We start from the raw sequence: 16,459 nt of genomic DNA, 5'->3' as shown, positions 1-16,459 counted from the left end.
GCTACAGATAAAAAAATAAACAAAAAAACTCCTGTTTTTCACGTCAGTTCGCGCCCCACCTGTCTCCGCGACCCACAGTTTGAGAAACGCTGGTTTAGCGTTAATGTATAACGTTACAAACTAGGAAATGGATTTTATCAAATTCATGTTAGCTGATGTGATGCTTGGTGTAGGCCTAACGTTAACAAAGTCGCTGTTCTTCTAGCTTCTAACTTACAATGCGCATTTCTTCAGATAACTGTCATTACGTGATGCATGTAACATGCTCTAAATAGGCAGTGGTTCATCTAACCTAGTCACGTACTTATTATCTGTTTTATTTTCAGAAACACACACACGGCCGAATTGGGGCTGAACCGAGGACTTTTGGAGCTGAATACGATGCAATAAAACTAGAGAAATGTTAAAAACAGACCACGTAGCAGGCTCGGACTGGTAATCTGTACAACCGGGCAAATGCCCGGTGGGCCGGTCCCCATGTGGGCCGGTGAGCTCCGGGATTTAAAAAAAAAAAAGTTATTTAGCCTATTTGCGGCCCGTCATGTAGACCTAGCCTATAAATGCAGTAGCATTCCATTTGGCTTGGGGGGTGACAGGTCAATCATTTTGGCCTCTTCATGACAGGTCCAGTGTGTGTTATGATCGCGCCCTCCTGCCCCACCCCTCAAGTGGATTTGTCCAAGCAGCCGCTAGTTCGAGTGCATGGTAGCCTAGGCTGTATAAGTGCCCTCCGCTGGCTGGTGTTCACATTATCGCAGTTTAACCGTAAACAGCAATCAGAGGTCTAGTTTTATTCCATAAATATATTGTTTTTATAGACGTTAGTTGCACGCGCTACCAAGAGCTTCAATTTACTGCACCATGTAGGCTACTGTAGTGCGGTTCTGTCAACATAAAAAAAACTACGGGTAGCCTACAATTTTCGCACAACTTGGTGGAAAAGTGTAGCACAGGTTAAAGAAAACCCATTCATTTTTGGAGCTGATCCTACTCAAAAGGAACTTCAAAGTATTTCCATAGGCCTAGCCTTTCAGCTCACAACGACAGTGAAAGTGAAACTTGGAAAGTGGTCTCTCCACCGAGTGTTACATTAGATGCACAATCAATCGCGAGTCGATGCAGGTAAAAATTAGGCTATCAACTGGTAGTAACGAAGGTAGCCTAATTTTGCAAAATGTGATGGTGGCACTCAAACTAGGGCAAAAACGTTTAGTATAGCCTACACTTGTGGTGATAGCCTACAGTTAATGTGAATCGCGGACTATAACCAAAGTAAAGGAGAAGATTTGCACCAAATAAAGGCTGTGTTTGTGTTTCTACAACATGTTGGTACAAAACGTAATTTCTGTCAACTATGACGATGTCCATGTTCAGTAGGCCTAGCCTATATTTTTAATTTAGTCAAGCAGTGACATGTGGTTTAATGCATGGGGTAACATGACGTAAGACAGACAGAATATGAGCCTGTTTTTAGTAGCCTCCTTGAATTCCGTTCCTTCTCAATTTCAAATCACTTTAAAACCCCCCTGTTATTGTGATTAGGCTATAGGTCCAAATCTAAATGTTTGGGTTCAGTTTATGAAGTGTTGCTACAGCATAATACTGTGTTGTTATTTATAGGGGGGAATCAGGGGGGGATTTTTTTTTTTTCGTCGGTCCAGCGGTGGGCCGGTCCAGGAGAAAATTGCCAGGGCCGAATTTTGCTCCCAGTCCGACCCTGCCACGTAGCATTTGTTTAGGGTTGCCTAGCAACAGAAGTGACTACTTAATTTGTAAAGCAAAACCTAGACCTCCCAAACAGAGATTCGCGGGACGTCTGCCCTACACATAGGGTTGCCAACCGTCCCGAATTGTGCGGGACATCCCGTATTTTGGGTGATTTTGATTTGTCCCGTCAGGGACAGCACCACTCCCGATTTTCAATCACAGCTCATCGGCCTTGTTAACTTGTCAATAGTAGGCTACTGTAAATGCACCTGGAACAAAGTGTCCAGTGCCGCCGCTACCACGCGTATCTCGCACTGTGCGCACGGCACCAAGCGACAGAAAGGGCACCATAATTTAGCCAGAGAAGCTTTACTGCAAACTGCTTTTCACTCTTCTTAGAGAACGATTACAATGTCAAAATGCAGCAACAGCATCTTACATAAGGATGATACTTTTTGGGTCCTCTCAGTCTCTATTATGCAGCAGATCTAACTTGAACGTTATGCTACTCGTTTTAATTGGGAATGAGAGGGAGAGGGGGAAGTTTCCAGCTGGCTTGTGATTTCAAATATTAAAAAGCTGATTTCACCTTTTTAATATAAGAAACTTTTAAAAGGAAATCATGAGAACAACAAAAACAACGCGAGGAGATTGCGGAATTATCCGGTTCACACTAGGGGAGACCGGGGCTGGTTGGAACAGGGGCAGGTTGAAACACTGTTAATATCCAGGGCCCACTTCCCCGAAAGCATCTTAAGCCTAAGAGCGTCGTAAAGTCCCTCTTACGAACGTCTTAAGATTTGCCGACTGTTTCCCGAAACCATCGTAGCTTAAGAGCATCGTGAAAACACTCGTAGATCTACGAGTGCTCCAGAGTACTCCTTACCGGCTAAGAGCGTCTTAACAGTAGGCCTACTCAGTCTATAAAAATTGTGTCCTTTTATCCAAATAGAAAAACGTTTGTCTTTTCAGTGTGCACTTGTGATTCAATACTCACATTTGATTTTCGTTGTCCTCCTAAGGATGCTATTGGAAAGGACATGAAAATTAGCACTTTGGTCAGCTGTCACCCATGGCCCATGTATAATCCCACCTGTGAACACACAACAGAGGCCTGCTTTGGTAAAGAAAACGGTACGACTATGTCTTAAGCATTATGCATTTACTAGCCAGCCATATAGCATGTAGTCAGTTTCAGATCATGCATGTTTTACAGGCTTAATTAAAATATAATGTGGGCTACTGCCATTCGCTGTTAAATTACATTTTCTGAAAAAGTTACACTTATACTACCTGTGTATAGCTATGCATATCACGAATTGTTTGTCAACTGGCTTTTTTGTGTCTTTTAGACCAACACATGGAGTGGAGACCAGACGTGTGGCTGGATTCTAGAGACCATATCAGCTCAGGTACTGCTACTGCACACGTAACGTTACATTGTAAACAATGAATCAAATACTAGGCCAAAACCATGCCTTGGAAAATGCACTGTGTTTCACACACACGTGGTTAAAACAGTATGCCTGCATAACGATGTAGCCTTTTGGTGCGGAACATGTTTTCAAAAGCATTGGACAATTAACATACCTGCCAATCTCTCGTCCAGTAATCCAGTGTGATTTTGATCCAAGGAAAACAGGTAACCCAAATATGTGCATTTGAAAAGAACACGTAGATTTAGTGTCATGTCTTCTCTCGTTCGCAGGAGCTGCATTGAAAGACCCATCATCCAAAGGCAGAAGGACTCCAGGATTATCTCGGATTGAAACAAGTGTTGCCCGAATAAATTGTGCGTCATTCTCGTCTGCAATTCCAGCGAATACTTAATAAAACATTCAATGTTTTACATGCCGTCTGTTCATTGACCATTATAAATCTAGTGTTGTGAACATATAGCCTGTCTTATAAGGTGGCTAGAATAAGTCGCCAATATTACATCTGGAAGTTAAGTATTACTATTATTATTATCATCGCCTATTATTATTATTATTATTATTACTAGTAGTAGTAGCCTAGTAGTGCCCAATATTTGGTTCGCTAAAGGTTCCGGGAAGGTTCGCTGAAGGAACTGCAAACCTGCACTGACGGTTCGCTGAACGTTCGCGGAACTTTTAGGGAAGGTTCGGCGAACGTTCAGAAAACTTTCCTGCGCTACCGTGAGCGAACCTTCGGAGAGAACCTTCCGCGAACCTTCCCGGAACCTTTAGCGAACCAAAAATTGTTATGTGGGGGCTACTTCTCACTGAGGTCACCAACAGGACATACAGAGGAATTACAACTTAGAATACATAATCCAATTTACGTTCCCATTCTTTATTGTCTTTACCTGTGCTGAATCAGATTTTAGCGTGCAAAATAGCCTACATTTAATGGTCATAATAATGTGATGAAAAGCGGACAAAAATGCAATCAAGTAATGAAACAAGACGTTGCCAGAATAGTTTGACATTATCTTTGCTAAGTGAATATTTTATTAGGCCTATGAGGTAAAAAGCAGAGAAAGCAACATGTGGTTTAGTCTGTACCATACTGCATCAAAATCTAAGCCTAGCCTACACATTTCCTCTCTTTCTTACTCGACTTCTTTCTTATCTTCAAACGTGTTCTTAAGTGGCACCGCGAAAAAATATTGCATCTTAAAATAATTACAATTATTTATGTCTCTTTGTGGTATATAACCTACTTGGGATGCTTACATGCAGATGTCAAAGTGTTTCTATTTTCGTATTGATGTGAATTAATGTGTAGATCCGAAGTTTAAATGGTAGGCCTGACGTGCAGTCACCTGACATCACCGTCAAATCAGAGGATATTTCAGAACTATTAACGTGGACAGCTCCCCTTAAGAGCATCTTAAGAGCAGTGCACGCGCGTTCACGCTACGAGCATGTTCGGGAAACAGTCGGAAAAACCAAACGAACGATCGTATGAATCGTAGAAAACCCTCTTAAGAGCGTGTCTCCGTCGTTATCAGGGAATTGGGCCCAGGCTACTAGAGGGAGCTGCAACACTAAACAACACTAAACTGACGGCCTTATTGAGTAGAGTAAACTCACGTATGTAACTGGTCTCCAGGTCATTAACCCTTTAGGTGAGAACAACATTTTAATTGTGTAGTGTCAAAACTTAGAATATGCACCTCCCACTAAATACATCCTAGAAGGGTAATAGTTAGGGATAAAAAATATTCATTATAATTGATTGCTAGGGGACTCATCTATATCTTAAAATGAAGTTTGAAAACCTGAGGTGACTGATATTAGCAGGCTAACAGCATTTGTGCAAAAAAGTTTGACCTAATGTGGGCGTGGCAGGTTGGCACACTGATTTTGGGGTTGGTTGGCACATACGCTATGGCTATTTTGTGACAAATCTATAAACTTTGTATTTTACACATAAAAACATCATCAATCTTTATTTTAGCATTGTTATTGTAATTACTGAACATAGTTTTACATTTGGAAGCATTTCAGACATTTTTAAACATTTGAAGTAAAATCGGTATAGGGACCAAATTGGTCTTGACGGTGGGCCCTACTGAAGAAAAACACACAGGAAAGACATCAGCAAAGCCCTACAGGCAGTGATCTAGATGAGCACTTCAAACAAAAGCAAAAGGGGTACTGCAAAAGGACTATAACATAGGTGTTCCAACCAACCCCGACTACATGTGCCAACCAACCCCGTGCATGGGGCAGGTTGGCACACGTGCACAACACCACTTTAATCATATATAACTCAAAACAAGGGATAATTTGTTGACATTGAATGTATACATTTTGTAGATCCCAAGCTTTCAGTTAATCACAATTTGACAATTTCAACGCATTGTAAGACGGAGAAATATAGCCGAGAGTGAAAAGTGTTCCAACCAGCCCCGGTCTCCCCTATGCTACTGACAATTTACAAAATGTGAGGGCACTTTGACATAGGCTGCACGCACTGTGATTTGGACGGATAGAATAGGAAGAGTGGTCAATTGCCTTTGTGTAATGGAATTGGTGAGTCTTGAAGTCTTCAATAATCCATTTCCCTTAAACTAAGCATTTACATGAAGCACATGATAGGCTATGCCAATTGAAACACTTTCCACTCAGATAGCTAGGTGACTACCAAGGTTCATAATTCACTTTTAATTGCAAACAGAAAATATCTACCTAGCATCATTACTTCTATTTCCACAGGAATGAAGGTTGTTTACACCAACTTAATATACTTATCATTATGCTATAGGCCTAAATGTGGCACAAACAATGTTAGAGTTTGTGGAATGACTATGTCTATATTATATGGCTATATTTGAATAGAGCTGGCAAAATATTATGAATACCGTGTAGACAATGCTCTTAAAGTGACAGTACACCATTTGTATTTTTTTTTTTTTTTTGGGGGGGGGTCCCGCATTTGAAGTGAAGTGTCCCTCATTTGGGGTTGAGGAAGTTGGCAACCCTACCTACACAATGTCGAAGAGGTGACGTTCGCCAGGGGACCTTTAGGGACGTCGCCAGGACTTTAGTTTGTTTACTGGGATGGTACAGTATGTTGACAATGTTGTGGCTCAACGATGATTTTATGTTATGGACATTTTAAGACTAATAATAAACAGAGTGTCTATTCGTACCCCTGGTACAAATTGTTCAAATTAAATATGAGGTGGAAAGGTTGTGTTTTATGTTCATAATCTTTGTTCAGTGAACACATGTACAACCGTCAGTTTGTTAGCTAACAGAAATTTCGTGAATATGACATTGAGGCCTTTCTGGTTTCTGACCGCGGTCCGCAATTCACAAGCCAGCTGTTGACCAGCCTTTGTGGATCCTGGGGCGTGACTCAGAAGCTCACTACTTCGTACCACCCCCAGACCAATCTGACAGAGCGGGTCAATAGAACTGGGACCGATGGCTGCCTGAGTTCCGCCTGGCCATCAACACCGCAGTCCACGAGACCACTGGCGTGACCCCTGCTGTGTTGGCTCTTGGGCGTAACATCAAAGGTCCCCTAGAGCGTCTCATACACAAATCTCTTGTTCCTGACACACCTGCATACCATACACTACACGCACACACTCAGCTCATGAAAGAGGTTGAAAGACACGTCAGTGTAGCCAAGGCTAGACAAGCTAGGTACTATAATGCACGGCGCAAAGATGTACACTTTGCAGTCGGGGACCTAGTCTGGATTAGGACACACCCACTGTCTAAAGCCTCCACAAAGTTCTCTGCCAAGCTTGCACCCAGATGGTCAGGGCCTGTTAAGGTAGAGAAAAAGTTGGGTCCCATAAATTACCGTGTTCGTTGGTTGACTGACAAAGTAAAGGTGGATAATGTAAAAGTGGTAGACATGAAGCCCTACTATGGTCCCGATAAGCCGCTGGCTGGGGGGGGGGGGGAATGTAAAGGTTGCCAAAATCACCTTTTTACATGGTGGTTTGCATGAAAATGTATTAGTATTTTCTCTCTATTTAATATGCCATGTATGTAAATTTGATGTCAGCTGACTGTTGGACGCGCGTTTTGGGTAGGAGTGACTTTTGCTGCACGTTTAAATGGAGGCGCGAGGAGAGTGCTCACCCCCGAGAGTTACCTGTGTGAAGCCGGCTGTGTGGAGTAACGCGCGTTAGAGGCCTTGCATGGTGGATTTACCGTGATTCGTCCTCTGTATCCGTGAGTGCTGTGGATTAACATTCCTTTTCAGAAGTTATTGGAGTACATCAAGCAAAGGATCCTTTTCCTAACGCGCGTGTGTGTGTTTTGGTGAGATTGCGATTCGCAACTATATAGGGGAAAGACTTCTCGACAAACTGTAAGCGCAAGAACTTTGACCTATTCCGGGGATCACGTTTGTGTTTTGGACTGTTGGGCACTGAACTTTGGAGGGGGTTTTGTTATTGTGAAACTTTGTTGTTAATTGTGTGTCGGGCCTTCAGATGTGCGCCGAGTGGCCGCGAGTACGTGCATTTCAAATACAAAGTGAAACAATCTCATATGTTGGGTTTCTTTTTGTAATGTACACTGTAATACACGAACCAGCACGATTTCTTGCTGATTGGATCCGCCCGTAACCTTATTTGTGCGTAGTGGCAAACAGTCCTTTCGAATAAAGGGCGATTTGTTACAGTGGTGGCCCGTACGGGGAACTGGATCGCATTATTATTATTATTATTATATTGCAGCTGTTGCTTATATTTTGTTGCTTATATTTGGTGCTAGCTATTGTGTAAATATCGTGTGAATTGTTTGTTCATTGAACTATTTGATTTTGCTGAGTGTATTATTAAGGCAAGCTAGGTAGCTAGGCCATTGAAAACACTCACACATCTTTTTTGCTTTATATACACATTTTGATTGTTTTCAAACATTACTAGAGTGCATTCAATACATTGCATTACATTACAGTATATTATAGTGCATTCACATCAGTTCATTACATTTTCCCTGTTGCATTACTATTCTACACCTACAGTATGTCTGGGACTAACCAGCAGGGGCCAGCTGAGAGTGGTGGCACTGGTGATGCAGGCCCTCTGATTGTTCTAGCCGAAGAAACAAGCTCATCTGGCAATGCTGGCCGCTTCCAACACGTCACTACTAGGCACAATCGTAGTGCAGTTTCAGAGCTAACCACTCGATTAGAAACCCTGTATATTGACAGTGAGGAAGAGGAGGCCCAGTCAGGTGATGAGGCTGATGAAATGGCAGAACAGCTCCAGGAGTTTCAGCTCAAAATCGAGGCTTTAGAAAACCGGCTCAAGGAAGCAGTAGACAGCACCCTCAATAGAGAAGATGGTCTGAGAGCTGCCATTGAAGCTGCAGTGAAACGAGCCACCGACTATGTAGATGAGAAGCTGCTGAGATTTGACGACGCTGTTGTTGCTTGCTTGGACCGCAGGGATAAACAGTGGAAGGAGGAAGTGAAAAGGGCTATCAGCAGACATCGTCCAACCTGGGGGCCTTCTGCCTTCTCCACCCCTGCAACCTTTGTGCCCACCACTCTTACCCCAGCAGAGGGTGACACCATTACACATGTGCACACAGCCCAGGCCAAACCACCCATCAAAATGGAGTTTCCCCAGTTTGGGGAGTCAAGAAGCTCACAAGATGTCACTGAGTTCATAGACCAGTGTGAGAATTTCTTCACGCTTCGACCACTGTCTGACATTGAGCTTATTGGCACCATCAATGCTGTTCTAAAGGGGCCGGCGCGGAGCTGGTGGATAGCTGCACGTGGCAAGATCACCAACTGGGTCCAGTTCAAGAGGGCTTTCCTTGAAGCCTTCCTGCCCTCTGACTATCCGTCTGAGATGGAGGACCAGATCCGTGCAAGTGTCCAAGCACCTACGCAATGCCTGAGGGACTTTGCCTATGACCACCGTGCACTCTGTCTGAAGTGGCATTCTGACATGCCTGAAGATGAACTTGTGCGGCGCATCCTCAGTGCATGCAACCCAAAGCTGGCTAGCGGCCTGCGCGGCATTGTGTCTACTGTGGAACAGTTGGTGAAAGTAGGCTCTTTGATTGAGAAAGACTGGGGCAACTCAAAGGACTACTGGAGCCGCGTCCAGCAAAACAACCCTACAGAGCGCACCCCGAGAAAGAACTGGCGTGACAAGAAGCCTGACCAGGGACAGGGCCGTGGGCAAAGCGCTGATCTTGCCTCTGTGCTGGGTGCTCCAACTCTTTTGGTGGTGCCTCTGGCGATCCGTGGCTCGAAGGGTGATGCTGTCTTGGACACAGGCTGCACATACTCTTTGATGTGCAGAACATTGTGGAACAATATCAGGAAAACAGGTGAGGCTTTGTGTGAAGAACATCAAAGGTTCGTCATGGCCAATGGGCAAGAAAGTAAGGCAGTTGGAAAAGCTACCCTGCTTCTTACTCTCAATGATGCCCATTACACTGTGAACGTGTACATCCTGGAGGATAACCAGCTGTGCATGCCTCTTCTGTTGGGCCTAGACTTCATGCGTACAAGCCAACTCACCTTGAAGCCGCACCTTGGGAAATATGTAATGCCAGGAGGAAAAGAACACAAATTTCTCCAAAAATCTCGTGACTCACTGGAGTGGAGGCACCCGGAACCTTCAGCTTACTTCTACGCAGCCGTGGTTGAAGACTCCAGCGACTGCCCACATTCAACTCCACTCCTGGAGGCTCAACCTGAGGTAGTCAGGCCACTGCTGCAGAAATGGTCCTCGGTTTGGACAGAGTCCACTAGAACTACCAGCGTCATCAAGCACAACATCTGGACGACTGATGAGCTACCTGTGCGGAAAAGAGCTTATCGTGTGTCGCCACAGAAACAAGCGGTCATTGATGAGCATCTTGACAAGATGTTGAAACATGGCATCGTTGAGCCCTCTTCATCGGCTTGGGCCTCCCCAGTGGTCTTAGTCCCGAAGAAAGACGGGTCACTCCGCTTTTGTGTGGACTATAGGGGGCTCAATGCTAAGACCCACCATGACGCCTATCCAATGCCGCTCGTTCATGAAATCCTGGAGTCCATGCAGGGGGCCAAGTGCTTCAGTTCATTGGATCTCCAGAGTGGTTATTGGCAAGTCACCATGGGTGAAGACAGCAAAAAGAAGACCGCCATGATCACCCATCGAGGTCTCTTTCAGTTGAAGGTGATGCCTTTCGGTTTGCGCAACGCCGGCGCCACCTTCCAGCGACTGATGGAAACTGTCCTGGGAAGTTTAAAAGGCAAGATCTGTTTTGTTTACATTGACGACATAATTGTCTTTTCCAGGACACAGCAACAGCACCTGCTTGACCTTGATGCCGTGTTTCAGAAATTGCATCAAGCCAATCTGACGCTCAATGTAAAGAAATGCCATCTTTTCAAGGTCGAGCTGACCTTTCTGGGGCACATTGTCTCGGCAAAAGGGGTTGAAGTGGATCCGGCCAAGGTTGACGCCATCGCAGCATATCCAGTACCCACTGACCTCAAAAGCCTCCAGAGGTTCTTGGGATTAGTGGGCTGGTACCACAAGTTCCTCCCCAGACTCGCAGACATTGCAACGCCGCTCAACAACCTCAAGAGAAAAGGCATCCCTTGGGAATGGACTGCACAGTGTCAAGATGCTTTTCAACACCTCAAAGCCCTCTTGCAGTCACCACCAGTGCTCGCGCAGCCAAGGCTGCACATGCCATTTCAAGTTCATTGTGATGCCAGTGACGTTGGCCTAGGCGCAGTCCTGACCCAGTCCATTGAGGGTGTGGAGCAGGTCATCGCCTATGCCTCAAGAGCTCTCCATGGTCCTGAACTGAGGTACTCCACATCAGAGAAGGAGTGCCTTGCAGTGGTGTGGGCGGTGGAGAAGTGGCGCCATTATCTGGAAGGGGACACATTTGATGTGTTCACGGACCACAGCGCGCTGGCCTGGGCGTTCAACTGCCCCAAGACAACGTCTCGGCTCACAAGGTGGACACTACGGCTGCAGTCATTTACCTTCAGAGTCCACTATAAGAATGGCTGCTCCAATGTTGTCCCAGATGCGCTGTCCCGTGCACCTCAACCAAGAGACCAACTGTCTGAAGAGGCTAACATGGCTGTGGCTGTGTCAAAATCATATTGGTCCAACTTACCTAGCTCCTTGCAGGACATTGAGAAGGCCCAAGGCAGTGACACCCTGTGCCAAGAGCTCTTCCAGTCCATCTCGGAGCCTACACCTGGCCGAATTCACTATCAGCTCCAGCAAGGTGTGCTCTACCGTGGCGTACCCTCCAAGTATGGCGGTTTTAACTACCAGATGGTCGTGCCTGCTGTGATGATTAGTGAATTTCTGGCATACTTCCATGACAGCCCATTTGGTGGACATTTGGGGAGGATGAAGACGCTCCTTAAGATCCTAGAGGTGGCATGGTGGCCAGACATTAGGAGAGACGTGTGGAGCCATGTCCGTGTTTGCCAGAAGTGCCAACAGTACAAGGCTTCGAATGTCAAGCCAGCTGGTCTGCTCCAGTCAACAGAGGTCAACGCACCGGGTGAGATGATCGGCGTGGATTTCATAGGACCCCTTCCATTCAGCAAAGCCCGTAATTCAACTCTCATGGTCGTTGTTGACTACTTTAGCAAGTGGGTGGAGCTTTTTGCTCTGAAGGATGCCAAGACCCCAAAGGTGTGTCAGATCCTGAAGAATGATATCTTCACCCGCTGGGGGGTGCCAGCCTTTCTGGTTTCTGACCGCGGTCCGCAATTCACAAGCCAGCTGTTGACCAGCCTTTGTGGATCCTGGGGCGTGACTCAGAAGCTCACTACTTCGTACCACCCCCAGACCAATCTGACAGAGCGGGTCAATAGAACTCTGAGGCCCATGATTGCGTCCTATGTTGAAGACCACCATCAAGACTGGGACCGATGGCTGCCTGAGTTCCGCCTGGCCATCAACACCGCAGTCCACGAGACCACTGGCGTGACCCCTGCTGTGTTGGCTCTTGGGCGTAACATCAAAGGTCCCCTAGAGCGTCTCATACACAAATCTCTTGTTCCTGACACACCTGCATACCATACACTACACGCACACACTCAGCTCATGAAAGAGGTTGAAAGACACGTCAGTGTAGCCAAGGCTAGACAAGCTAGGTACTATAATGCACGGCGCAAAGATGTACACTTTGCAGTCGGGGACCTAGTCTGGATTAGGACACACCCACTGTCTAAAGCCTCCACAAAGTTCTCTGCCAAGCTTGCACCCAGATGGTCAGGGCCTGTTAAGGTAGAGAAAAAGTTGGGTCCCATAAATTACCGTGTTCGTTGGTTGACTGACAAAGTAAAGGTGGATAATGTAAATGTGGTAGACATGAAGCCCTACTATGGTCCCGATAAGCCGCTGGCTGGGGGGGGGGGAATGTAAAGGTTGCCAAAATCACCTTTTTACATGGTGGTTTGCATGAAAATGTATTAGTATTTTCTCTCTATTTAATATGCCATGTATGTAAATTTGATGTCAGCTGACTGTTGGACGCGCGTTTTGGGTAGGAGTGACTTTTGCTGCACGTTTAAATGGAGGCGCGAGGAGAGCGCTCACCCCCGAGAGTTACCTGTGTGAAGCCGGCTGTGTGGAGTAACGCGCGTTAGAGGCCTTGCATGGTGGATTTACCGTGATTCGTCCTCTGTATCCGTGAGTGCTGTGGATTAACATTCCTTTTCAGAAGTTATTGGAGTACATCAAGCAAAGGATCCTTTTCCTAACGCGCGTGTGTGTGTGTTTTGGTGAGATTGCGTTTCGCAACTATATGGGGGAACGACTTCTCGACAAACTGTAAGCGCAAGAACTTTGACCTATTCCGGGGATCACGTTTGTGTTTTGGACTGTTGGGCACTGAACTTTGGAGGGGGTTTTGTTATTGTGAAACTTTGTTGTTAATTGTGTGTCGGGCCTTCAGATGTGCGCCGAGTGGCCGCGAGTACGTGCATTTCAAATACAAAGTGAAACAATCTCATATGTTGGGTTTCTTTTTGTAATGTACACTGTAATACACGAACCAGCACGATTTCTTGCTGATTGGATCCGCCCGTAACACCTCTTTGTGGAAGCAGATAGAGCAGTGGTCACAGGCAAGGGCTGGCATGCGGGAGACCCGGGTTCAAATCCCATGTGATGCATTCTGGCAGAGTGAGTGTGCATGTGTACCTCTTATCCCTTCGGCTGCTTCCGTTGAACTCCACAGGGCTGGCTGACTTGACCAGTCCTATGTCCCCATCTCCCTGTGACCATACCACTGTTGGCACTTGCCTTAGTATCCTCTCTGTATGTTCTTCGTCTGTCTCCATCGCCTCCTGCAGTATCATCATCTTCCAACTGTCTTTTCACCTGTTTTATTGTCCAAACAAGGTTTCATATACCTTTCCCACTCTGGGTCAGATTTGTTAAGGGGTACATGGTTCTTCTTATCCCAACATCGGTACCCTATCCCTCGTAGTAGGCCATACATGCAGTATGGGTTGCCATAAGGGCATCCCTTGACGTAGGGTATGTCGGGGACTTCCTTTAGAGTCGCTCCTTCGTCTTGATGTCCCTCTGAGACCTGTGCCGCTGGTTGCATAGCAATCTCCTTAGGGCACCATGACAAGTGTTGCATGTACGCGCTCCATTCTCTGTCCTCTTTGTCGAATGGTGTGTGTCTCGTTTTGTCCAAGCAATGGCGCCCCGCTCCTGGGAATAGGCGGTAGAGACAAAATTGATTCCCATATGGACAACCTTTGGTGTAGGGTATCTCCTCTACCTCCTGTGGTTCTGTGTCCATGATCTCAATTACTTGGGGAACTCCCCACACAGTGACCGGGTTATCTAACTTTATTCTGGACATTGGCTCTCCTTCACAGCTTACAGTCGTCTGGAGTCGATCATTCTCGGTGTCCTTCCACTCGCTGCATTGAGCCTCTTGCATTACTGGGCCCATCTCTCTTGCTCTGTGGCCTCGGGCCACTCTCAGAGTGATGTGTGGCATCGTTCCAGGCATATCAAAGATCACACCCAGGTCCCATCCTTCCACAAACTTTACCTGAGCGGCCACTCCTTCCTTGGCCACCACTAGCGCATGTATGTCAAGTGGGATACGTCCCCACTTCTTCATTTCCTCATTCCACTTCCTCTCTCTCTCTTTGTTTGGAGTTTGGTCGAATTTTATCGTGCAGTGAAAAGGGCATCTTGGCGCCCTCAGGCGAAGGCTATTTATTTGAAAGGCATACTCATTGTAGATGACTCGCTCCATGTCTGGTTCCAATTGTCTAATCCAGTAAACTTGATTGAGTCTCAATTTGTGATGGGGCACTTATTCTTAGGGCCATTTGAGTTGCCAATCCCGTTATCTGCACTTCTGATGGGGAACACTCAATTTGGAGTCTCAAGTTGCACAGTGCATCCCGCCCCAACAGGTTGACAGGTGTGTGCTCTGCTATCAAGACTGGTATTCTGATTTTCTTGTCCACTATTTGGATCGATACTGGGGCTGTCATTGGTATCAGCTGCGTTTTTCCCGAGAAACCCACTGTCTTCATAAATTTTCCTGAGGACCTGGGGAGGTGTTGAGCATCTCTTGGATGAAGACAAGTGTACGTTGTCCCTGTATCTACTAAGCATTTAACTTCGATGTCCTCTATCAGAACCTGCAGCATCGGCTCTGCGTCAGCTCCCCTTGTCAGGGCGGGGAACTGACCCTCCCCTGGGTTTCCTGGGCCTCGTCAATACCAGTTTCCCCCGTAGGGGGAGACTGGGCCGGAGGGTGCCTGCTTCTGCTGTGGGGCTCCTCCTTGTTGGGGAACATTGTTTTCCTCTTGCACTTGTCCTTGGTATGCTCGTCCTCTTTGGTTATTCTGGCCTCTGGATCTTGTTGGGCATTCCCTGGAGAAGTGTCCTGTTCCTCCGCACGTCCAACATTGTATGTTATTTCCTTGATTCTGTTGGTCTTGGTACTGTCCTCTTCCATGACCTCCTCTACCTTGTCCACCTCTTCCAGGGCGGAATCCTCCTCTGCCTCTCGGTTGTTGCCACTGTTGTTGTGGGGGTTCTTATGGCGTTTGTTGCCATGTTTGCATCAGGGGCTTGATAGCAATAAATTTATGGTTAAAATGGATAATAATTTAACTTAAAGGGCCCTATTTTAATGGTCTAAAACGGAAGTGTCTTTGCGCAAAATGCAATTCACTTTGTGGGCGGATCTCGGGCGCTGATGCTATTTTACCGGCGGGATATTTGACTGTTGCGCCCGACGCAAATCTAAAATGGGGTTGTCTGAAGTAGCTACATTAATCATGGGTGTGGTTTGGGCGTAACGTGCAATAAACCAATCAGAGCCTCATCTCACATTCCCTTTAACAACAGGCACGCTTGTTCCATAGCTGATTGCTATTATGGTGGCGTATTTGCCAGGCGCAGCCAGGAGCGTTCACAGCGCTATAATCACTGTTCAGTTGGGAACAGTTAGCTATTGATTTTTCATCTTGACAAAATGTAATACAGAATTGTCACAAAGACATACTTTCCGATGTTTTGGGATCATTCTCACTGAATCACGAGGTTATGAATGTATGGTGATATATTTGCAATGTACAATGTAATCTAACATTACCTCTCTATAGACAATGCATATCTTCTGTCAGTTAATCTCTTCTCTCCCGTGCTGCCGCTGGGGCATTTGGGTTAAATGGCATCGGCATGCAGTTCAACATCACGTCTCCTTAAGTCCTCTAACATTTCCTAATTTATGTCATCAACACATCAGTGATTCGTGAAAATGTGTACGCTAGATTTATGCCTATTTTTTCACATGGACACCACACTGATTTCCCTCGAGTGGTAATATTTTTCTTTGAAATTATGTATGGTTTACAGAAATGGGAACTACATTGTATAGATGAGAGGAGCTAGTGTGCGTTGTGCAGCACAGGCGGCCAAGCAAGGGCTTCGTTTAAGTTGACCTAACTTTCAACTCTGCACAGTATCCCATTAACTGTGTGACAGTAGACTATTTACAATATTTTCTGTAAAGCAGAGTTTGTAAACACGTTATCATCAATTTAATTCACGCACAACATTTATTTGAGCAGGAGAGAGAATAACAATGAATGGATGCAGCAACTACAGAAATTGTACAGAAATTGTAACCATACTTGCTGCTTTCTTGTACTATCTGTTGCTGGTTAACAGCACATGAAAAGCTGATTTAAGCTAATTCACTAACTCAAGACTTCAAGGCCATCATGGATATAAAACGTTTTTTGAAAATAACGAAAGGATGGAGGGAACATA

Source organism: Alosa pseudoharengus, unplaced genomic scaffold (assembly GCF_046254945.1).
Source record: "Alosa pseudoharengus isolate Yale_2024_CS ecotype anadromous, Long Island Sound unplaced genomic scaffold, YU_APseudo_1.1 YU_APseudo_1.1_scf_12, whole genome shotgun sequence".
Lineage (NCBI taxonomy): Eukaryota > Metazoa > Chordata > Actinopteri > Clupeiformes > Clupeidae > Alosa > Alosa pseudoharengus.
Note: the sequence above shows the minus strand (reverse complement) of the source record.